Here is a 20,105-nt window from a genome sequence, read left to right on the forward strand (position 1 = left end):
AACATGTTAATAAGTGAGTGTCATATATGGCTTCCCATCAACAACAACATTCCAGCACGCATACATACATATAGATTTAAATGCATGTGTGTGTATGTGTTGGCATGCATAATCACACATATTGCTCCTGCAGTTCTCTGATAGATAGTTTGCATCTTCACTGTTATTATTCCAAACAAATTACTGGACAAGCACTGTGTGTTACAACACAGCAAATGACAATGAATCACATGCAGATCCACACAAACACAAAACAAACAGGACGTGATGAGGAAAGACGATCTCGCCTTGTGGCCACATGCAGTGATGCACCAGACTTGATTAAAATGGCTGGTTGATCATCAGTTGACAGTCAGTGATGAACAATTTATTTTATTTGACAATAAGTCGTTCCCGGCCTCTCCTCCAGTGGATATTGAATCTGTCCATCTTGTTGAGGGGGATGGGCTGCAATTGTAAAACAAACAGAGGCTCGGCTCTGTATGGATTCACTCAGCTCATATGAGAATGTGATCAAAGCAGCAGTAGCAGCTGCTCTGATGAACCCAATGAGCACTCACTCACTCACTCACTCACTCACTCAGCACCAAACAGCAGAGACGATAAATTAAGGCTTTTCAGTGTCATGCACTCTTATTTGAATCCATCCAGTCGACTGCACAGTCCATGTTACTCATCAACTATTACTCGTGCTCTCTGCCAGTAAATGGGGCTCAAAGTGTGTGTTTTTTACATTCACAGCCATATTTTCTTCAACTCCATGCGAGTGACTACAGTTATTTTGAGTTCAGCTCTCTGAAAGTTATGGTGACCCACAGCTCACTGTTCAGTCTTGAATGCTCCAAAGCTGCTGCTCTTTTCTCAGCCTGTACATTTACACGTCTTTTAGGGGTCAGACAGTAATTTTGCACACAGTGTGCCAGATATTCGTTTATTTTCATCATTTAAAGAGTCACCATAACCCGTTCTAAGATCCTCCGTATAACTCTTCTGTTATATGTCGTAACAACTGGTGCTGAACATGCTTCTCTGGGCAAAAGTCTGACTTTCTTGGGCAGCAAGATATCAACAACTCCTGTATGCTGTAGAGTACATAAACTTTAGTTTTCTGTAGGAATACAGTTGTTTTATACTAGTTAGATGTTTTTGAAACAGAATATGTGTAAGTTGGGTTTGATGTTTGCTGAGTTTGGATCATCGGTCCAATCATATAAGAGATGTTATCTATGTTACAAATGCATGGAGGTAAATTGCAGGCACATTCTATACATTGTTACCAAAAAAGAATGCAGGTTTTCTTCAGCTATTTTTCCATGGAGGCAGAAGACAACAGCAACGAGAGCGAATCAGCACAATAACCTTTACCTTCAGCTGTCAGAAATAAAGCTGCGGTGGATTTCTACTGAACGGCAATCACATTGCTTTTTCTCCCTCTCCTTGTTCTACTCTCTCCACACACACACACACACACACACACACATAACCGCTGCTCTCAAGGCAACATGAAAGGCCTTGGCAGATACAGAGACATTTTAGGGCCCTCATCTATCTCCCATAGCCAGGAGCTCTAGCGCTTAGCAAATGTCAACAGAAAATAATGCACACACAAAGGCAATCTTATTTGTTCAAGAATCGCTCTAGGTCACCGCAATTCAGCTCGGCAATGCGGAGGGAGAGGAGAGGAGAGGAGAGGAGAGGAGAGGAGAGGAGAGGAGAGGAGAGGAGCCACCAATACAGTGGCACAAAGACCTACCACCCTCTGTTTTGTTTTTCTACTCTTTCTCTCTATTCCCAGTAATTCACTCTTCATTTCTTGTCTTTTTTTTCTTCCGTCTGCCTCCTGCTGCTGTGCAAGAACAAAATATCCTCGTGGTGTTATCCAGCCTAAAGCTCATCTGGCCAATGCCACCCGCCCCCCTCCCCCACCCCCCTCATCTTTTGCTGAATCCCCCTCTCGGTCTCTCTCATCGCCCCCTCTCTGTTCTTTCATTAATAATCAGTTTAATTTTGAATATTCCGAGTATCGAGCGTCTCCCTCCACATTACATATGGTCATTGTGTGGCAGGTAGCTAATCAACTATTATTCTCTCTATTATTGCTGCAGCAGATGAGCCAGCAATAGAGAAATAATGGTGGATTCAATAAAGTGTCCATGTACCTCCGAGGGCTTTCATTTGAATGATTGCTTCTCTGTCTTCCTCATTGTGTTTGTTTGTGCTCCAGCCCTCAGTGCTGCTGCTGTCGTCTCCTTCTTCTTTTCTTCTATCAATTAATAATCAAGCAAAGGAAACAACAACAACAAACAAAACACTGCTTTCTGTCGCAGGATCGTTGGTAAAAATATTTCATGGTTATTAAAACACTAACATTTTGGGATAAGAGTGCTCTGTCCTGAGCTTCTCTCATCCTCTCGCTGCAGAAACTGACACATTTGATTGCTTTTATTGTCCAAATCTCTAGTTTTCCAGCCTTCTTTGCAGTGTTGGATCTGTTGGAGGCGACCGGTGTACAGAGTGAAACATCCGATCGGAACATCCGCTCTCTTTGATAAAAGCCTGTAAACAGCCCAGAGAAGAGCAGGTGTCATCAGAACGACTCTTCTGCACTTCAGCTAAATGTTTGACGACAAACACGATAAAGTGGTGAAATAACGTCTGCTGGATTGGTGTAAAAATCAAAATGTCCGCTCTCTGAACCAATAGCATAGAACTTAATGTTGAGTTATTGACTTGTAACTTTTCACTAACTTTTCTGACACAGCCAACAAAAGAGCATTTATAGGCAGCAGTGGATCTTACAACCTCAAGATCAATCCCAGGTTCCCCTGGTCTACATGCTGATGTGTCCTTGGGCAAGACACTTAACCCCCATGATACTCCTGACGACGGTGTCAGCAGTGTGTGATTGAGTGTGGTAGAAATAGTGCTGACTGTAGATGTGTATGTGTGCGTGAATGGGTGAATGAGTCAATCAATATACAATTTATCAATCTACCGTAAATACAGGTTTACCAAAGCTCTTCTCAAACAACTGAAATATTCCCTAGATGAAGTTCTAAGAAAGGATCAAACTGTTACCAGAATTCTATGCAAAACAGCTTAACACTAGTAGCCTAATGGCTCGAAGTCGTGTGGGAACATTAGCTTATCACCTTCCTCACCTCTGAGTCAACAATGTTGCATTATGCATTTTGATAACAGATATCTTGTAGTGCAAGTATGTGCTCTGTAAGATAAGGCAAATTGATTGGATTAAAAGAAGCAATGAGCCTATTAGTCCTTCTCCCAGAATTCTACTCCGCTGGAATACAGAGAACTCCACAGATCAGCAAATGGTTTCATGTCCACTGACACAGAATAGCAATCATGGCTTTCCTCCCCTGAAACAAACTGGTGGAGAGGAGTGAGAGGGAAAAAGAGGAAAAGAGGAAGTGAGGTGGCAAGAGTTGGAAGGACTGTTATTGCAGGTTTAAACACTCTTAACTGTCAATTTAATTGCTTCAACTGTCAAAGTTACAGGCCAATTAGACATGGCTCTTTATCAGCAGGACGGAGGAGGGGACAGGTGGAGAAGGCACTTAATATTCAAATCATCCATTCAAATATTTCAACTCAAACATGGTGACATTGACATTAATTGTCAGACATAACAGCTATCTCCACTAAAATACATGATTAGAGATGTCAATTAGTGGCAATGCCAATTGGTGTGTGAGCTAGGAAATGGGTTTTCCTTTAAAAGTCCAACAAAGGGAGGTTAAAACCTGTTCATGCGTATGAATATTTCACCATACATTATCAAATAAGTGTTAAAAGTACAAAATACATGTAAGGGGTTCTACTTTTTACTTCTTTTAGATATTCTAACCTAATGTAATCTATAGTCTCTGTACGTTCAATCAAGCTGCAACACTGTCACAAAACATGTAAAACAATGTCGGACATTTCTGAACATAATGATTTCAAAAACAACAACAACACACACCTTCAGTAACAAACAAAGATGTGTGCGCGTAACAAACAAAAGAGAAAACCTTAAAACATTCATATCACCACAGTGATACTCAGGCACAAATGCTCTTCCTCTCTTTCAGAACAGAACACAACTAATATGCATGAACACAAACATATGATCAATTACTCTTCATTCATTAATAATTTCAATATAAACAAATGTCCGTTACATTGGATGCGACTAAGTCTATGAGCTCCACATGTTCCTCAGCATAGCAGAAGGAGAAAGAACAAAATGGCCTTGAATAAGACCATTTGTTGCAGTGTGAGTCGTTCTATTGTTTCTTTATTATTAATCTTCATTTTATCGCATTGTTTTGAATGTTTAAAAATAAAAACAGCCATTGCTATTGTGTTATATTTCACTGCCTGTATACTCACTTCAGTGCATTGACTTCACACTGTCACCTATTTGTGAGCTGATGGATCAGGGGACACGAGCGAGTGTGAGCATCTTCAAGGTCGCCAGGATCACGTGGACTAAATGTAGAATCCTGTTTCGGTGTGGATTTCAGTGGGGACACCTCGAGCTCACAGGTACATCAGTCAGTGTGGTGCTGCTGCTGCTGCTGCTGCTGCTGCTGCTGCTGCTGCTCCACTCGTCCCAGCCACAGTTTTCTTCACAACAAAAGGCAACAGTAAACATGTTGTCCTTCATGAATGATGCAGTGTCCTCTGGGCAAGTGCAGCCTCCTATCGGGTGCTTTGACCAAAATGCAGAGGTGAAGATGTATTATGTCTCAGTGTTCTGATTAAAATCCTGAGAGGAGCAGCGCCCCTGCAGGTGAAGATAGACCATGAACTGCAACATCCCCAGCTGGAGTCTGGGTTTTTCTCTTTCTGTCATTGCTCTGCTTTCTGGATTGAAGGCAAAACAAAAGAAGAAGCATCCATTATATATACCGATCATCCTGTGAGGGTTGCAGGGAAGATGGAGCCAATGAAAGCAGGGAAAACCCTGGACTGGTCACTGGTTTATCACAGGGACAACATACAGAGACAAATGTGATCACACACTACAGCAGCTTTTCTCCAGTCTCCATGGTGACCTGTCCAAGTACACTGTAGTAGTAATAGTTTGTTTCAAACATGTAAATGATAAATATAATATTAGTTACCATTCTCCAGATGGGTCTTCCATTTAGTCTCGGATGTCATAATAACTCTTTTTTTTAAAATTCCCATTTCGATTGTCTCACAGGGTCAAGAGTGAAGTAATGTCCATTATTGGTTTGTAGGTCGACATCATCAGGTCATTTCGATCAATATTCAATTTACAATCGAGATCACGACACACATATAATATATAAATAAAATAATAATACAAAAAGAAAAGAAAACAATGATGTCATTTACAAATCCAAAAAAACTTCCCACCCCTTCTCCATGAAGTATTTATCTCCCTCTTTCATTACTGTTTTCTTGTTTCTATATATTTTTGTTACATTATGAATTGTGCTGGTAAAAATGATAACTAAATAAATAAATCAGAAAAATAGACACCAGTGAAGGTCAGAAAACCTCATCCCTATATCTTGTGGAAGAAAGACATTTACCATTGCACCACCAAGTATTTGGAATGTTCCTTTAAGTCACTCACATAATGCTACAATAGAAATACATTGTAATTCATGAAATGATCATGATCTGTCATCAGCTTTCATGTCCCCTCAAGACTTTTGTGCAGGAGAGTTAAAAAATGCTTTTTCATGGCATCATTAATTAAGATAATACAAAGAATTTTCTAGGTACAAGTGAGCATATGTGGGTAGGAAGCTCAGTCAGTGTTGACTCTGCATCTGAATCTCAAACAACCTCGTTTAAAACATCGTTACCTGGAGCATGATACTGCAGGGAAGTTAGACTTTTTCCCCACAGCAGCAGCAGAAGCAGCAGCAGCAGCAGCAGAAGCAGAAGCAGCAGCAGCAGAAGCAGCAGCAGCAGCAGAAGCAGAAGCAGCAGCAGCAGCAGCAGCAGAAGCAGCAGCCTGGACTGTTGATGGAAGGTTGTCATCGTGGTTTCATTGACTCCAGAATATTATGTCTCTGCCATGTGCAGCTTCAGCACAAATGCAGAATCTGTCTGGCCTTGGTGAGTGTGTGTGACTGCAGCTTCAGGTTGGTGTTGTTGTCTGACCACAGAGGAACCTGACACGTTTACCATATAAGGTACTGTCAGTGTTCTGTCGCCTTCAACCCTGAATGCTTTTGTTTTTTGCATCATTGCGAGTAAAAACTTTACAGACAGATCAGCAGTTTCAGAAACTTTCAGATCACTGACATCATATTATCTGAAGACTGACTGGAGTTGCTGACCTGTATCTGCAGGATTTGCTCCCTGCTCTGAGTAGAAGTTTGGATCACTGCATGATCATGTCTTTTTTCTAATTAAATCCATCAAACTGGTGACATGTCTCCACAAGCTCCCCGAAAGATTCTCTCTGGTCACAGGTTACAGACTTTGATCTGATGTACAAGAAGGTTCCAGAAATAACCAAATAATAGTCAAATATATCAATATGTGTTTATTCCCAGTTGCTTTTTCTCCCAGCACAGATCTGACCATCACCCAGCACAGATCTGACCATCACCCAGCACAGATCTGACCCTCATCCAGCACAGATCTGACCATCACCCAGCACAGATCTGACCATCACCCAGCACAGATCTGACCATCACCCACCACAGATCTGACCATCACCCAGCACAGACCTGACCATCACCCACCACAGATCTGACCATCACCCAGCACAGATCTGACCCTCATCCAGCACAGATCTGACCATCACCCAGCACAGATCTGACCATCACCCAGCACAGATCTGACCATCACCCAGCACAGATCTGACCCTCATCCAGCACAGATCTGACCATCACCCAGCACAGACCTGACCATCACCCACCACAGACCTGACCATCACCCAGCACAGACCTGACCATCACCCACCACAGACCTGACCATCACCCACCACAGATCTGACCATCACCCAGCACAGATCTGACCCTCATCCAGCACAGATCTGACCATCACCCAGCACAGATCTGACCATCACCCAGCACAGATCTGACCATCACCCAGCACAGATCTGACCATCACCCACCACAGATCTGACCATCACCCAGCACAGATCTGACCATCACCCAGCACAGATCTGACCCTCACCCAGCACAGATCTGACCATCACCCAGCACAGATCTGACCATCACCCAGCACAGATCCGACCATCACCCACCACAGATCTGACCATCACCCAGCACAGATCTGACCCTCATCCAGCACAGATCTGACCATCACCCACCACAGACCTGACCATCACCCACCACAGATCTGACCATCACCCAGCACAGATCTGACCATCACCCACCACAGATCTGACCCTCACCCAGCACAGATCTGACCCTCACCCAGCACAGATCTGACCATCACCCACCACAGACCTGACCATCACCCACCACAGATCTGACCATCACCCAGCACAGATCTGACCATCACCCAGCACAGATCTGACCATCACCCACCACAGATCTGACCCTCACCCAGCACAGATCTGACCATCACCCAGCACAGATCTGACCCTCATCCAGCACAGATCTGACCATCACCCAGCACAGATCTGACCATCACCCAGCACAGATCTGACCATCACCCAGCACAGATCTGACCATCACCCAGCACAGATATGGTCTCCCTGCGTGTGCCATACGACCTCTGCAGCTCATCCAGAATGCAGCAGCTCGACTGGTCTTCAACTTACCAAAGTTCTCTCACACTGCACCGTTCCTCCGCTCCCTTCACTGGCTTCCTGTAGCTGCTCGCATCCGCTTCAAGACTCTAGTTCATGCGTTCCATGCTACAAAAGGATCCGGCCCAGCCTACATCCAGGACATGAGCTCCCCATTGACATCCGGAGCAGAAACCTCCACATCTTCCGCCGCCGACTAAAAACACATCTCTTTCGACTCTACCTCGACTAAGACGACGGCGAAGACAGAAAACCTTTACTTTTCCCTTTCTGTGATTACCCAACCTGTTTCACATGTGTCTTGTTCGTCTTAGCTGTTTGTCGTCTCCCTGAGTGTATTTAGCCACTCCCATTTCCTGTGTCTTGTTGTGAGTTCGTCTTCATCAGGTTTTTAGGTCTCCCCGTTTTTTGTGAGACCTGTGGATTATTGCATGTGTGTGCTTCTGTTAATCTGCTAATCTCTTTTTACCTGTTCCTGTCACACGTTGATCTTTTGTCGACGAGTGGAGGATCTTGGTGCCTCAAGAAAAAAAGAAACCTTTTTACTTCCCACCGTCCTGCCTTTGGGTCCAGTCCTGTTACAGAATGACAATCATGCAAACTTGTTTAATAACTAAAAAATAAAGGACATTTGGGTCTAAAAGGTCTTTAAATGAGGTTTTTTCTCACATAATAGATCAAATAAAGGCTTCAGAAATCTTCTTGTTCAGTATTTTTTTCTTACTTCTCTTTTGATTCATTTTGTTCCTGCTTTTATGGGATTCGATAAATCCCACTGCTTTCCTCACTCATTTTCTCCATTCGATCATTTCCCTTGTTCTTCCTCTCTGTCTCTGTTGAGTGGGGTCACTTCACCCCAATGAAGTCACTCGCTGAGCGTTAGAACATCATTTAAGGATTTACCACTTTAGATCCTGGCACATATTGCTGTTATTGCCCGGATTTATGCTCTCTCACTTCCCATTTGGGTGAAAGGTTTACGGGGATTGGATTTGAATATCCCTGCTATGATTTGCGCTGCGCAAAGGTGGCCGAGTGGAGCTCACCTTGTTAACTCAGGCAATTAAAGTCCTGTCATACACACATATCCAGGCTATTATGGAAGGCGTGGAGGCAATACAAATGAGCATGAACGGAAATCTGTCTCTGTGCTGATGGTAGAAATGTGTTTACAAAGCTGTGGATTCATAGACCCATATATCGCTCTAGGGACATATAAATATAGCAGGCATATTATTAATTTAAATGTATTTATAAAGAGAAGAAGTGTCATCATGCTTCAACCTCACTGATGTCTTTTATTCGCAGTATCAAAGTCACCATCAGGGGCGTTCCAAAAGGGTAAAGAAGGCAGGTGCTCTGGGCCCCAAGCTGACAGATGTCCCCGGAGACCAGCTGATTACACGACTGCATCGCATGAACAATTCCTGAAACCTGATTTCAGCAACTTAACAAAAGGGATCACCAAATAAAATAGATGCGTTCCCAAAGTTCATGTTCCCATGTTCACACTGCTTTTCTAAAACCTCCTGTGATATAGTAGCACCATTTGATAGATGTTGTACTTGTGCTCCTTTTTGCTTGTGTTGCTTGTGTTGCTTGTGTTTTCTGCTCCTCTTTATTTTCTAGATAGAAACTTTGCTGAGCGATGATTCAGTCTGGTGTCTTACAAATAAATGTTTTGGCCAAAAAGGTGTACTGAAAAATGATTTCTATAACTTTTTCTCTTTTCATTTTAATGCCATGCTGCTGCTGAATCACACTGCCCCATCTTGCTTTTGCCTCCTCAGAATACTTTGCTCGTGTATTATTGATTATTGTTGATTATAAATGATTAATTTCTTTATTTTTTATTAGTATTCTTTTTACCTTTTTAACGGGTATTTCTTTTTACAGGAGAGAGGATTTGGTTGAAAATAATGCTGACTGTCATTTGCATCGACTATCTGGAAAAATTAGAGAAAAATATCACTTGCATAATCATTTGGAACGCGGTGTATGTGCTCGTGTGAAAGAGTGAACCCTTAAATGACCAAAATATAGATTATCACAAGTGAGTTAGATTTTTTTTTCGTTTAAGGGGGAAATGTTTATTGTGTAACAAGCAAAGTGAAATGAGAGAGAGAGGCAACAGTCTACACTTCAGAATCCAGAGAACAACAAATGTGACAGCCTTCCAACTGGCAAAGAAGTGCAGAGCTGAGTACATGGTGGCAAATACCACACACTGGCAATTGAGAGGTGGGAACAAGGTTATGAACACACTGAGGGCTAATAGACTAACAAGACATGGTGGCAACAACAACCTGGCATAAAACTGACTGCAGGAAAATTCACTGCAAATGGAAACGTGCAGAACGTTCAAAAGTAAAGCAGATGGTAAGAGAACATGCATTCATGCTCTCACAGTCATCCACCTTCACAAATCATCGCTGTTGTTCGACACTAGTTTGACTTTTATCACTGAAAACAGTTTAATATGTGAAAAATTCATACTTCAATTATAGAGAAATAATTATAGAGACATTCTACTTCAAAAGTTCAAGATTGGAAAACCCTCACACTCCTGCACCAAAGCTCATAGAGAATACTACTTATTATTATAGTGTTGTTAGCATCATAATATTATGAAAGTATTAAAGTGGGCATGAGTCTATTCTAGTCTAGTCCTGGTCTATTCAAAACTGAAATCAGGTTCATTTTCAGTCAAAGCACAGAAGCGTTCCAGTGATGAACGTATGAGGTGGAAAACAAGTAGAACATCAGTATTTCAGAGAACACACACCACTGAGTTTAAGTGAAAGACAAGTACTTTGACCTGATATAAATAAATGTGATTGACAAATAAGTCAATTAACAATACAAAAGATTTGCTTTGTAAAGGGATGATTCCTAAAATAAGATTTGAATTTGTGAAGGGTAAAAAAAAGAAGAATACCTGTCATGCTCTGTTGTCACTGTCATTTTATTGTGAAAGTTCCCCTCTTATTTTGTAAGTCTATTTCCGTCCCTTGTCTCCTCTGTGATTACCCAGCCTGTTTCACCTGTGTCTTGTTCGTCGTCTCCCTGATTCCTCAGTGTATTTAACCACTCCCCCTTCCTGTGTCTGGTTGTGAGTTCGTCTTCGTCCGTCGCCTCTGATTATTTGCACGTGTGTTTCTGTGACTCTGTTAATCTCAGTTTCCTGTTCCACGTTGATCTCGCGCCCGCGCTCTTTGCCGCATGTTTGAGGATCTTCTGCCTGTTCACCTGTGTTTGTGTGTTTAAAAATAAACTCTTTTACTAACCACCGTCCTGCATCTGGGTCCAGTCCTGTACGTGATAATAACGAGCAACAGCACCACTATAATAAGTGAATCTTTCTGACACAGGACATCCCAGTACTCTAATCTCAGACAATCATTTATACACACATGTTTCTTGGAAAGCTGCATGAACTGAATGTTATATAATTATTTTATATATAATTTGCATCTGTTTTTAGCTGTAAATGCAAGTAAAATGCTCCCACTGTACATAGACGGGGTTCTTTTACAACACTTCCTTTGCACTTATTCATATGCAGGTACACACACACACACACACACACAGACTCATGCAGTCGCAGTTCACTCAGCTCTGTCTTCAGATGTGTCTTGATCAAGGCAGCAGCCTCACTCTTTGATGTCTAACATGATTAGCTTTTAGGGAAACGCTGGATCTTTCAGAAAAGTGTGTCGTGCCCTCTGAGGCCATTTAAGAAGGCATCACAATCAGCACCGAGCGCAGAGAGGAGGGAGATCTGAATTGACGGAATGACTTCTGAGTTTGGTTTGTCTACAAGGCTGTGAGATGGGAGAGGAAGGAACATGTATAACATCTATTAATATTATTGTTTGTTATGTGAAGTCAGTGTCATAAAACCACTGTTCAACAGCTGTGGCACCAGAAACCTTCAACATGGCAAGTTCTGCAACATCATTGCTCTGCATCCGTCTTCGTCAGTCATGAACTTCTCAGCTGATCATTCCCAGATTTTGTTTTAGCAGATGTAGGAACATTTGACCACAGCTGCATATTTTTGAATTTGTGATTAGGGTGAAACAATCCTTTAACACCTTGTCATAGAAAACCAATTTATGATACTGATCTATTATATCATTAGTAATCAATAATATGCACTATTTGCTGATCGCTTTATCTGATTTACCATATTTCTAATAAGGCTAATATTGGTTGACTATATCACTGCAATCTATTCCCAGTTGTGTGTGTGTGTGTGTGTGTGTGTGTGTGTGAGAGAGAATCTGTTAATCTCCTTAGCCTCATTAAAACAGATAGAGGCAGATTAACAGAAGGTGCATGTAAATGAACATAATTCCAGAAGAAATTGAAACAGCAGGAGAGATAAATATGTCATGAGGGAGGCAAATATAATCAAAATAGCAATTAATTGAATTCCCCTTACTATGCATCGCTTGTTATTTGGTGGAATTACAAGCAGCCACAGTGAGCTAATTGGTGAAGCGATAGTCAGGATTAGCGCCGTGTGTTTTCTTCTGTAGCACCGTCTTTCATGTCTCTTCTCTCTCTATGTTATTTTCATGTGGCCATTTCTTTTTTGTTACCCTGGTGAGACACGACCCAAGGAAGAACCTCTTTATATGAATATATTTACAGTATCTAGTTTGAATTGTGTGTCTCTGTCGTTACGGTTGTTGATCCTCAGGATTATGTGGATTATGTGGATTTATTCCACAGTGTTTTAGAATTGTTCTCATTCATAAACACACAAAGAGAAGAAGACATAAAACATGAATGTACTCGTCACCTGTGATATCAGCCCTCTTTAAAGGGATATTTCTCTTTTTTTCATGTGCACACTGAGCGTGGAACCAGCTTGAGACACGGACGCCAGACACACAAACATTTAGCAACTTAACAAAAGTCTCAGTGAACAAGTGAACAAGAGAAACATATTATCTGTCCATCCATCCTCTACTGCTTTATCCTCCACTTGAGGGTCGTGGGGTCACTGTGCAAATCTCAGCTGACACAGGGCGAGGGGCGGGGTACACTGGACCGGTCGCAAGGGCCACAGAAGTGGATCAACACTTCCTGTGTACCATGACGTAAAACTGCTGATTCTCTACAAACTTAGGTGCTGTATATATTTATGAGATTTTCTGTTGGTACATATACTGTAAATATTTTTATTAAACACATTTAATTGTTCCATTAGGCTTACCTTACTTTTTTTACATGAAATAATTAAATGAATTTCAAAATCAAGCTCATAAAGGAATAGTCTTTGCATTCATTTGATTTTGACGGGTGTGTTACCTGCTTTACTTCCTGTCTCCACGTCTGTGTGTTACTTGCTTTACTTCCTGTTTCCACGTCTGTGTGTTACCTGCTTTACTTCCTGTCTCCACGTCCATGTGTTACCTGCTTTACTTCCTGTCTCCACGTCTGTGTGTTACTTGCTTTACTTCCTGTCTCCACGTCTGTGTGTTACCTACTTTACTTCCTGTCTCCACGTGCGTGTGTTACCTGCTTTACTTCCTCTCGGTCTTGTGTGCCAGTTCACTTGTAGGCTACTTTATTCCAGTGCTGTATAGAGCTTTCCCCCCTCATGATATCTGTCATTACACCATATGTCTTTTAAATTCTGTTTCAAAAGAGTACTTGGACGTGCTCACCTGTGATGTATTTGCTTGTTGTGAAATAATTGAAATACAAGGTTTTGCTTTAGCCATCAGCAATGGTTAAAAAGATATTGGCATCATCTCTTGTATTCTATGTGGAAATGCACATGGAGATACAGTGTTTCTCTGGCTGTTACCATGGCAAGATAACATTCATCAGCTACTGGGTGTAGAGTGATGTGTGGTAGTACCTCATGGCCTCCCTCGGGGCACCTCAATCACTCAGGGTTGTGTGTGTTGTCTGTCATCAAATGTGTTCTCTGGGTTCACACAGTGACACTGTGGTAGAGCGAGGCAGGAACACACACACACACATGAAGAGGCGCTGTGTGTGTGTGTGTGTGTGTGTGTGTGTGTGTGTGCTTGTTAGCAGGAGACCACCTGTACACTTTCCCAGGAGACATTGTGGGGGATTTTTCATACATCTGAGTTCAATGAGATCCAACATGTGACAAACGGGGCCGACAGAGGCGTTGTCAGCAGAAGTCACTGTTGTTTTCTCTATGAATTCTGCAGATGCATTGGTGATCATAATACTCATGATCACCAATGAATTGCTTTTTTGTTTCTGTATTTCAGAGAGCTTAAGTCTACGATATCCATAGTAATCTACAGAGATCCCAGGAACATGGAGTGCTATCTTATTTGATGAGTTTGTATCACTGAGTTAAATCTGAATTGACAATTTCACCAAAGTCACCAGAGTGTCCAGCAATGGAAAAACCAGGAACAAGTGGGGTTTGAGTTATTTACAGATTCTGAAAGTGTGATTTCTAAGCCTTTCAACAATGTCTGTCCAACACTGGAAATCTGAAAATTTGAATGTAACCAACTGATTTAGGGAGAATTTTAGCCTCAAAGATTTACACCTTCTGGGAGCCGAGAGACAGAATTATCACCTTTGTTACCAGCCGCGAGAAAACCAGCAGCATGTCGACCCAGAACAAATCAAGTCAACGAAGAAAAAGAGATTGTTTTTTACAGAATATGCAAGTTGAAATTTCTACATGTGACTTTGAATGAACACTAACGTAACATAGATAAACAACGTTAATGAAAACTAAGCCCCATAAAAAGATAGAAGGTTAATAAGGGTGTAATAATGGGGTGCTTTCTTTTCATCACAGACTTCATGTCGTCATCTCAGAAGTAACTACTGTACGTCTGTTTGTTCATTATTCTCATGTCCTGCCACTCCTTTTGGTCTGACACCTGTGTGACACCTGTTCTGGACATTTGGATTGTGATTCGTGACATTTTTGAATTTCCTCAGTATACGAGCGTGTCAGAGACCTTTCTGAACAAGATTATGTAAGTGCAAGTTCAGAGGCTGGATGACAGGAATCAGCCTCAAGAACTACCTGGACGCTATGTCATGACACTGAGCTTATTAGATCGACACTCACCAGAAGTGTGAAGAGTTATTTTACCCAGGTTTCTTTTCACTTTCTGAACTGATATTGTGATGTATGACTGGAGCACTAACACATCTGACTCTTGCAAATTGCCTTCAACTTAATCTCTTTTATTGCTCTGTATATTAAACCACAGTCAATTCAAATGATAACATAAATCTCTTTTGTATTTGATGTCGGCCATCGATGGTGGATGATAGTCTGCCAACAGGTAATTTGTGAGCGAGTTCTTCAAATATGAGGCATTAAAGCCACTTTGCTTCTCCTCCCAACAATGCTGAGGATTTCTCCAAGTATACAATTGTGGTGCTCTTTTCCTCTGCAGTACCTCGCTGTAAAATTGGCAAATTCCCTGTGCTTTCACTTAAAATGTCCCCTACTGGAAATGAGAGGCATAAATCACTGTGCATGTCTGGCACCAATGTGCCCACTGTGTCACATCAGCTTGAATTTTTTACAACATGGAAGGAAAGCAGCGGGCCCGTTGACACTTTCCAGCCTGGGAGCTACTGTTAGTCAACCACTCATATCCATTTTTAATGAGCTCTCAGCCATGATATAGTGTAATTTCACCTCCAGGACCCAGTGACGCTATTTACTGTTAACGAGAAACAGCACAGCATCGGCCAAATCTTCCCAACTGGAGCGTTTATGAAATTCACAGGTTTATGACTTGGACAGGGCGTGTGTGTGTGTGTGTGTGTAGTCCTGGTTTAGCTCTGAAGCTTCTGCGTGAGCACATGCTATGTTTACATACAGATGAAAATCAAGCATTTCACATTCATTATCGTAGACCTTATTATTTAGAGAAACACAACAGTTTAATGCTTAAAGGGTTAAAAAGGTTCAGGTTTTATGAAATCTGTATGAGTGCTAGCTGCACAAAGCACACCCCTTGTTCTTGGGCACCAGCTTGAGACCCGGAGTCTTGCTTTCAATAAAAAAACCTAGCTGCCAGCAGGGAGTCAAGGACAGACAGATTTTTAGTCACCTAACAACAGTCTCCCCTCATAATAGCAGCGATATCCTCAGAATATGTCAGGTTCTTTATGGACTCAGATGGAAGTGGTGGATTGGTCGCCAACCTTTTTTACTCTGAAAGCTACTTTTAGAAAATCAAAATGAGGGAGAGCGACTTGTGTTTTATATGATGTGTAACATTTATTCACATGGCCAGTTTGTATCTGTCCTGCACCGTCAGTTGTGTTAGTTTTAGTTCAGTGTCACTTCCTGTTTATTTTGGTTAGGGCTTTTCTGTACTTCCTGTGAGCACCTTGTCTGCCTTGTTCTGTGTCGTCTGATTCCCTGATAGTTTTCACCTGGTGTGTTTCCTAATCTTGTCTACTATCACTAGTATTTTTTTTTTTTTTTGCATTAACATTTACAAAACAAAAGGAGATGCTTCAATGAACGCCGGTGCTGACATGTGGTGCATCTCAGGCTGAGACAACAATGGACAGGTAAAATAAACAGGGTTAAGCTGTGTACTCTTTGCCAATGTTAATGACAAATGACATTACGCTCATGTCTCAGGGCACAACTAGCTGTCTTGTTTTAATGTTCTGTGATCATTAGCATTTGGATTAAAGTGATGCGACTGGAAGTTGATGTTATATATGTTAGCAAACTTTTATTGAAGCATGTCTTCAATAAACACGAGCACAGTAGACCCTTTTAGACACTTAGATGTTTTTCTACATCAACGCAGGTTTTGACAGTAACACTATTTAGATCCAGGTTTAAGAAAGCCAAGATCATGCTATTGTTCACACTAAATACATGATACTTGTTTTTACCAGAAAGAAATTGATATTATTAAACTCCATAAATGTTTCCCATGTTTTCTGGACATTGTTGAGTTAGTTCTAGTAGAAATCAGTTTTTTTATATACAGTGTATGTATATATATATATATATATATATATGTATATATGTATATATATATCACTGGTAAGCAAAATGTCACCCACATTTGAAGGAGTTGACGAATCAAATTGACAACATGCACACTCTGGAGGATCCAGCCCTCTGATTTGGGATGTAGTTAATGTGGGGGTCTACATACAGTATGTGTTGAGTATGTCTATGCAATATGTGGCCTAAAGAGAGCTCTCAAAAAAGGTTGCTCTCTCTTATGGACTGATATAGTGGACATCACATTAAAATCACTTCAGCAACTCTTGTTACTTAGTCAGCCATGACAGGCACTGCTTTGCTAACTGTAGCCACCTCTAACCCAAGTGTCAGACCTGCCAACCGTGGAGAGTAAAAGCGACTGGAGATTGAGGTTTTTGGTCACTGCTTATTCTCTACATCACAACCTGGTTGTTTTTTTTCCATCACTGCACACACAAGGTTTCAAATAGTGATGAGTGAAAAATAACATGTTGTGTTTGCTGTTAAAGTATATGTTGTGACAACATCGCTACTAGGCAACAGCAAAGCCACAGAGGCTTCCAGTAGCAACCAATAACCGAAAGGTCTGTGGTTTAATCCCTGTTCCTCCAGCCTGCTTTCCAAAATGTCCTTGGGCAAGACACTGAAGCCCACATTGGCCCCTGACAGCTGTGTCAGCAGTGTGATAGAAAATGTTATGTAGTGAAGCACACGGGTGTAAATAGAAGAGGGTTAGTGTTAGTAATGTAATGTAAAGGCACCTTGAGCAGTTGTCCACTCATGGACACATGGTCATACTGCTGCAGAATAATAATATACATATATATATATATATTGTGTAAGTTGTTTTGACAATCCAACATCCTTGATGAAACTAAAATGTAAAGCTTGCTCTCTCAGAAAACATGGCTGCCAGCAGGGACAGATGGCAACACAGATTGTAGACATGTCACAAGAAGACAAAGTTTACATTATGTTAAAAATATGTCCACCATTTTAGCTCCATGTTATACATCTTTTCTGATTGAAACTGAAGTTTGTGTAAACGGCTCACTCCCCACTCCAATGTCCATAGAAAAAAATCAGCAATTGTGTGTTAAAGGTGGGAAAACCCACACATTCTTACCACTGTTGCTTTGAATGAAAGGTCTGAATCCAGCAGTATTCACACGAACACAGTGATTACCCGAGCTGTTTCATTCCTGTTCAGAATTTAACCAATTTAAAATGTTTTAAGAAATTGATTTTATGTTACATTTGGTTCATAACATGGTAATGGCTTGGTACTAGGGTATGCAATTAATGTAGTACTACATCGTGTATCATGTAACGTCTGGTTGTTATGTTGTAGTAATTTAATTGATTTACACCTATTACCAACATATTACATAAGAAATAAGGTTGTATTACCACAATATTACCCCTTGTTCATACTATTATATATCATTACTAGACAGTAATGTAAAGTATTACCAATAAATTGACCAACAACGTAAAAAGTTAGATTTAGAATGAAGTGATTGGTTTATTTGGTTAATTGCTGCAGTGTTGTATGAGACAGTACAATCATAAAATGCTGGTTCAGTTTTGCACAGGTTAGGCTCTACAGTTAGCTTTGTTGTGGCATCAAGATTGACTACACAATTCTCATAGCAAAAGGGGAAAGTGCATCTTTTCTTTCTTGTCATTTGCTGTTAGCTTTCATGCATGTGACAGCTAGCATTTTGTCACTGATGCTAACAGCTCTACCAGAAGCAAACACTAAGCATGGCACAGTTTCTCTCAAGAGCCAACAATGAAGGGGGCTCTCAGAGCTCTAGCAACATCCTCAGTGTGGTCGTCAAGGCTGGCAGCTAAACACTGCTGTCAGTGAAATGACATGAAGGAGGGGGGAGTTCAGAAAGCTGAGCTACACATTCAAACCTTTCAAGAAGACTAAAACTTTACACAAAGCTTTTCAATTCAACAACTTTCTGGCATTTACTGAGACACTTTCACTCCCTTTCTGTGGCTTTGTGTTTGCTGTGAAATAACCTTGTGCCACACGAAGAGTTCAGCCAAAGCAAACATTATTGAAAGAGAGAGTAGGGCTGTGAGGCAAAGCACTTAAAACACACACAGAAGAGAACATTTTCAGCTTTCACTTCTTCTTTGTTTTTGTAGCCACAGCTGCAGCGGTTAGGTGGAGGAAAGACAGATGAAGCTTAACCTTTGCTTTATAGACGAGGGCAGGTTGACCTTTATTATTGGAGTGAGAGTGGACAGAGGTGGGCAAAGTTTATGAGTTAATGTACAACATCGATTATGAGTAATTTGTCTTCTTAGTTGTGTGTGCAGAAAAGAGCAGCCTCACCGAGCCGTCTGCTGGAAACGCAGAGGTTATTGAGGCCATGTTTCTGTGAAGAAATCAACCCGGTCTCCAGGACCATACTGTATGTGCACTTCTGCATGTTCATGTTCAAAGATGCTTCTTGTTAACATCTCTATGGATGTGCATAGTGTTTTTGCTGTTTGTCACACCTATGACCTATGAAAGGGTCCTGGTTACAAATGGAGTTAGAACCTGGTTAGGGTTAGGGGAAGATTCTGAATATTCTCATTGGAGATTTTATTACAATTAGCAAATTAAGTTTAATTTGGTCTGGCCAACCATAATATGGTATTTTTAACAGCTTTACCGTGTTTCTGGTGTAATACAGAGAGGGTTAAATCAGCAACAAAATACATTTTTCTGAAAAGTGATAAATCTACAACAAACACTCATTAGATAATTAAAACTAATTAAAAATACCCATCTTAAAAACAATACATATATATATAGCGAAATATATAAATATATCTTTGTGTGTGTACAAAAAAGCTTATCTTACTGTCGTTATTCGTCCATCCTTCCATCCATTTTCTACGGCTTTATCCTCCACACTAGGGTTGTGGGGGCTGCTGTGCTAATGTCAGCTGACACCCTGGACAGTTCACCAGTCCATCACAGGGTCCCATATAGAGACAAACAACAACCATTCAACCATTCACTCTCACACCTACAGTCAATTTACAGTGTCCAATTTGACCTAATCCCAATATTGCATGTGTTTGGACTGTGAGAGAAAGTCAGAGAACCCGGAGAACCCGGAGAAAACCCATGCACACATGGCGAGAACATGCAAACTCCATGCAGAAAGACCCTTGTTCCAACCAGGCCTTGAGCCCGGGTCTTCTTGCTGCAAAGGCAAGCGTGCTAACCACTACACCGACCATGTGGCCCAATCATTATTCATGTAAATTATAATACATCATGTTACTGTGATTGATGTGGAAAATCCGTGTCACTTAAAACGCTGAAACTATATTATG

Source organism: Solea solea, chromosome 1 (genome assembly GCF_958295425.1).
Source record: "Solea solea chromosome 1, fSolSol10.1, whole genome shotgun sequence".
NCBI lineage: Eukaryota > Metazoa > Chordata > Actinopteri > Pleuronectiformes > Soleidae > Solea > Solea solea.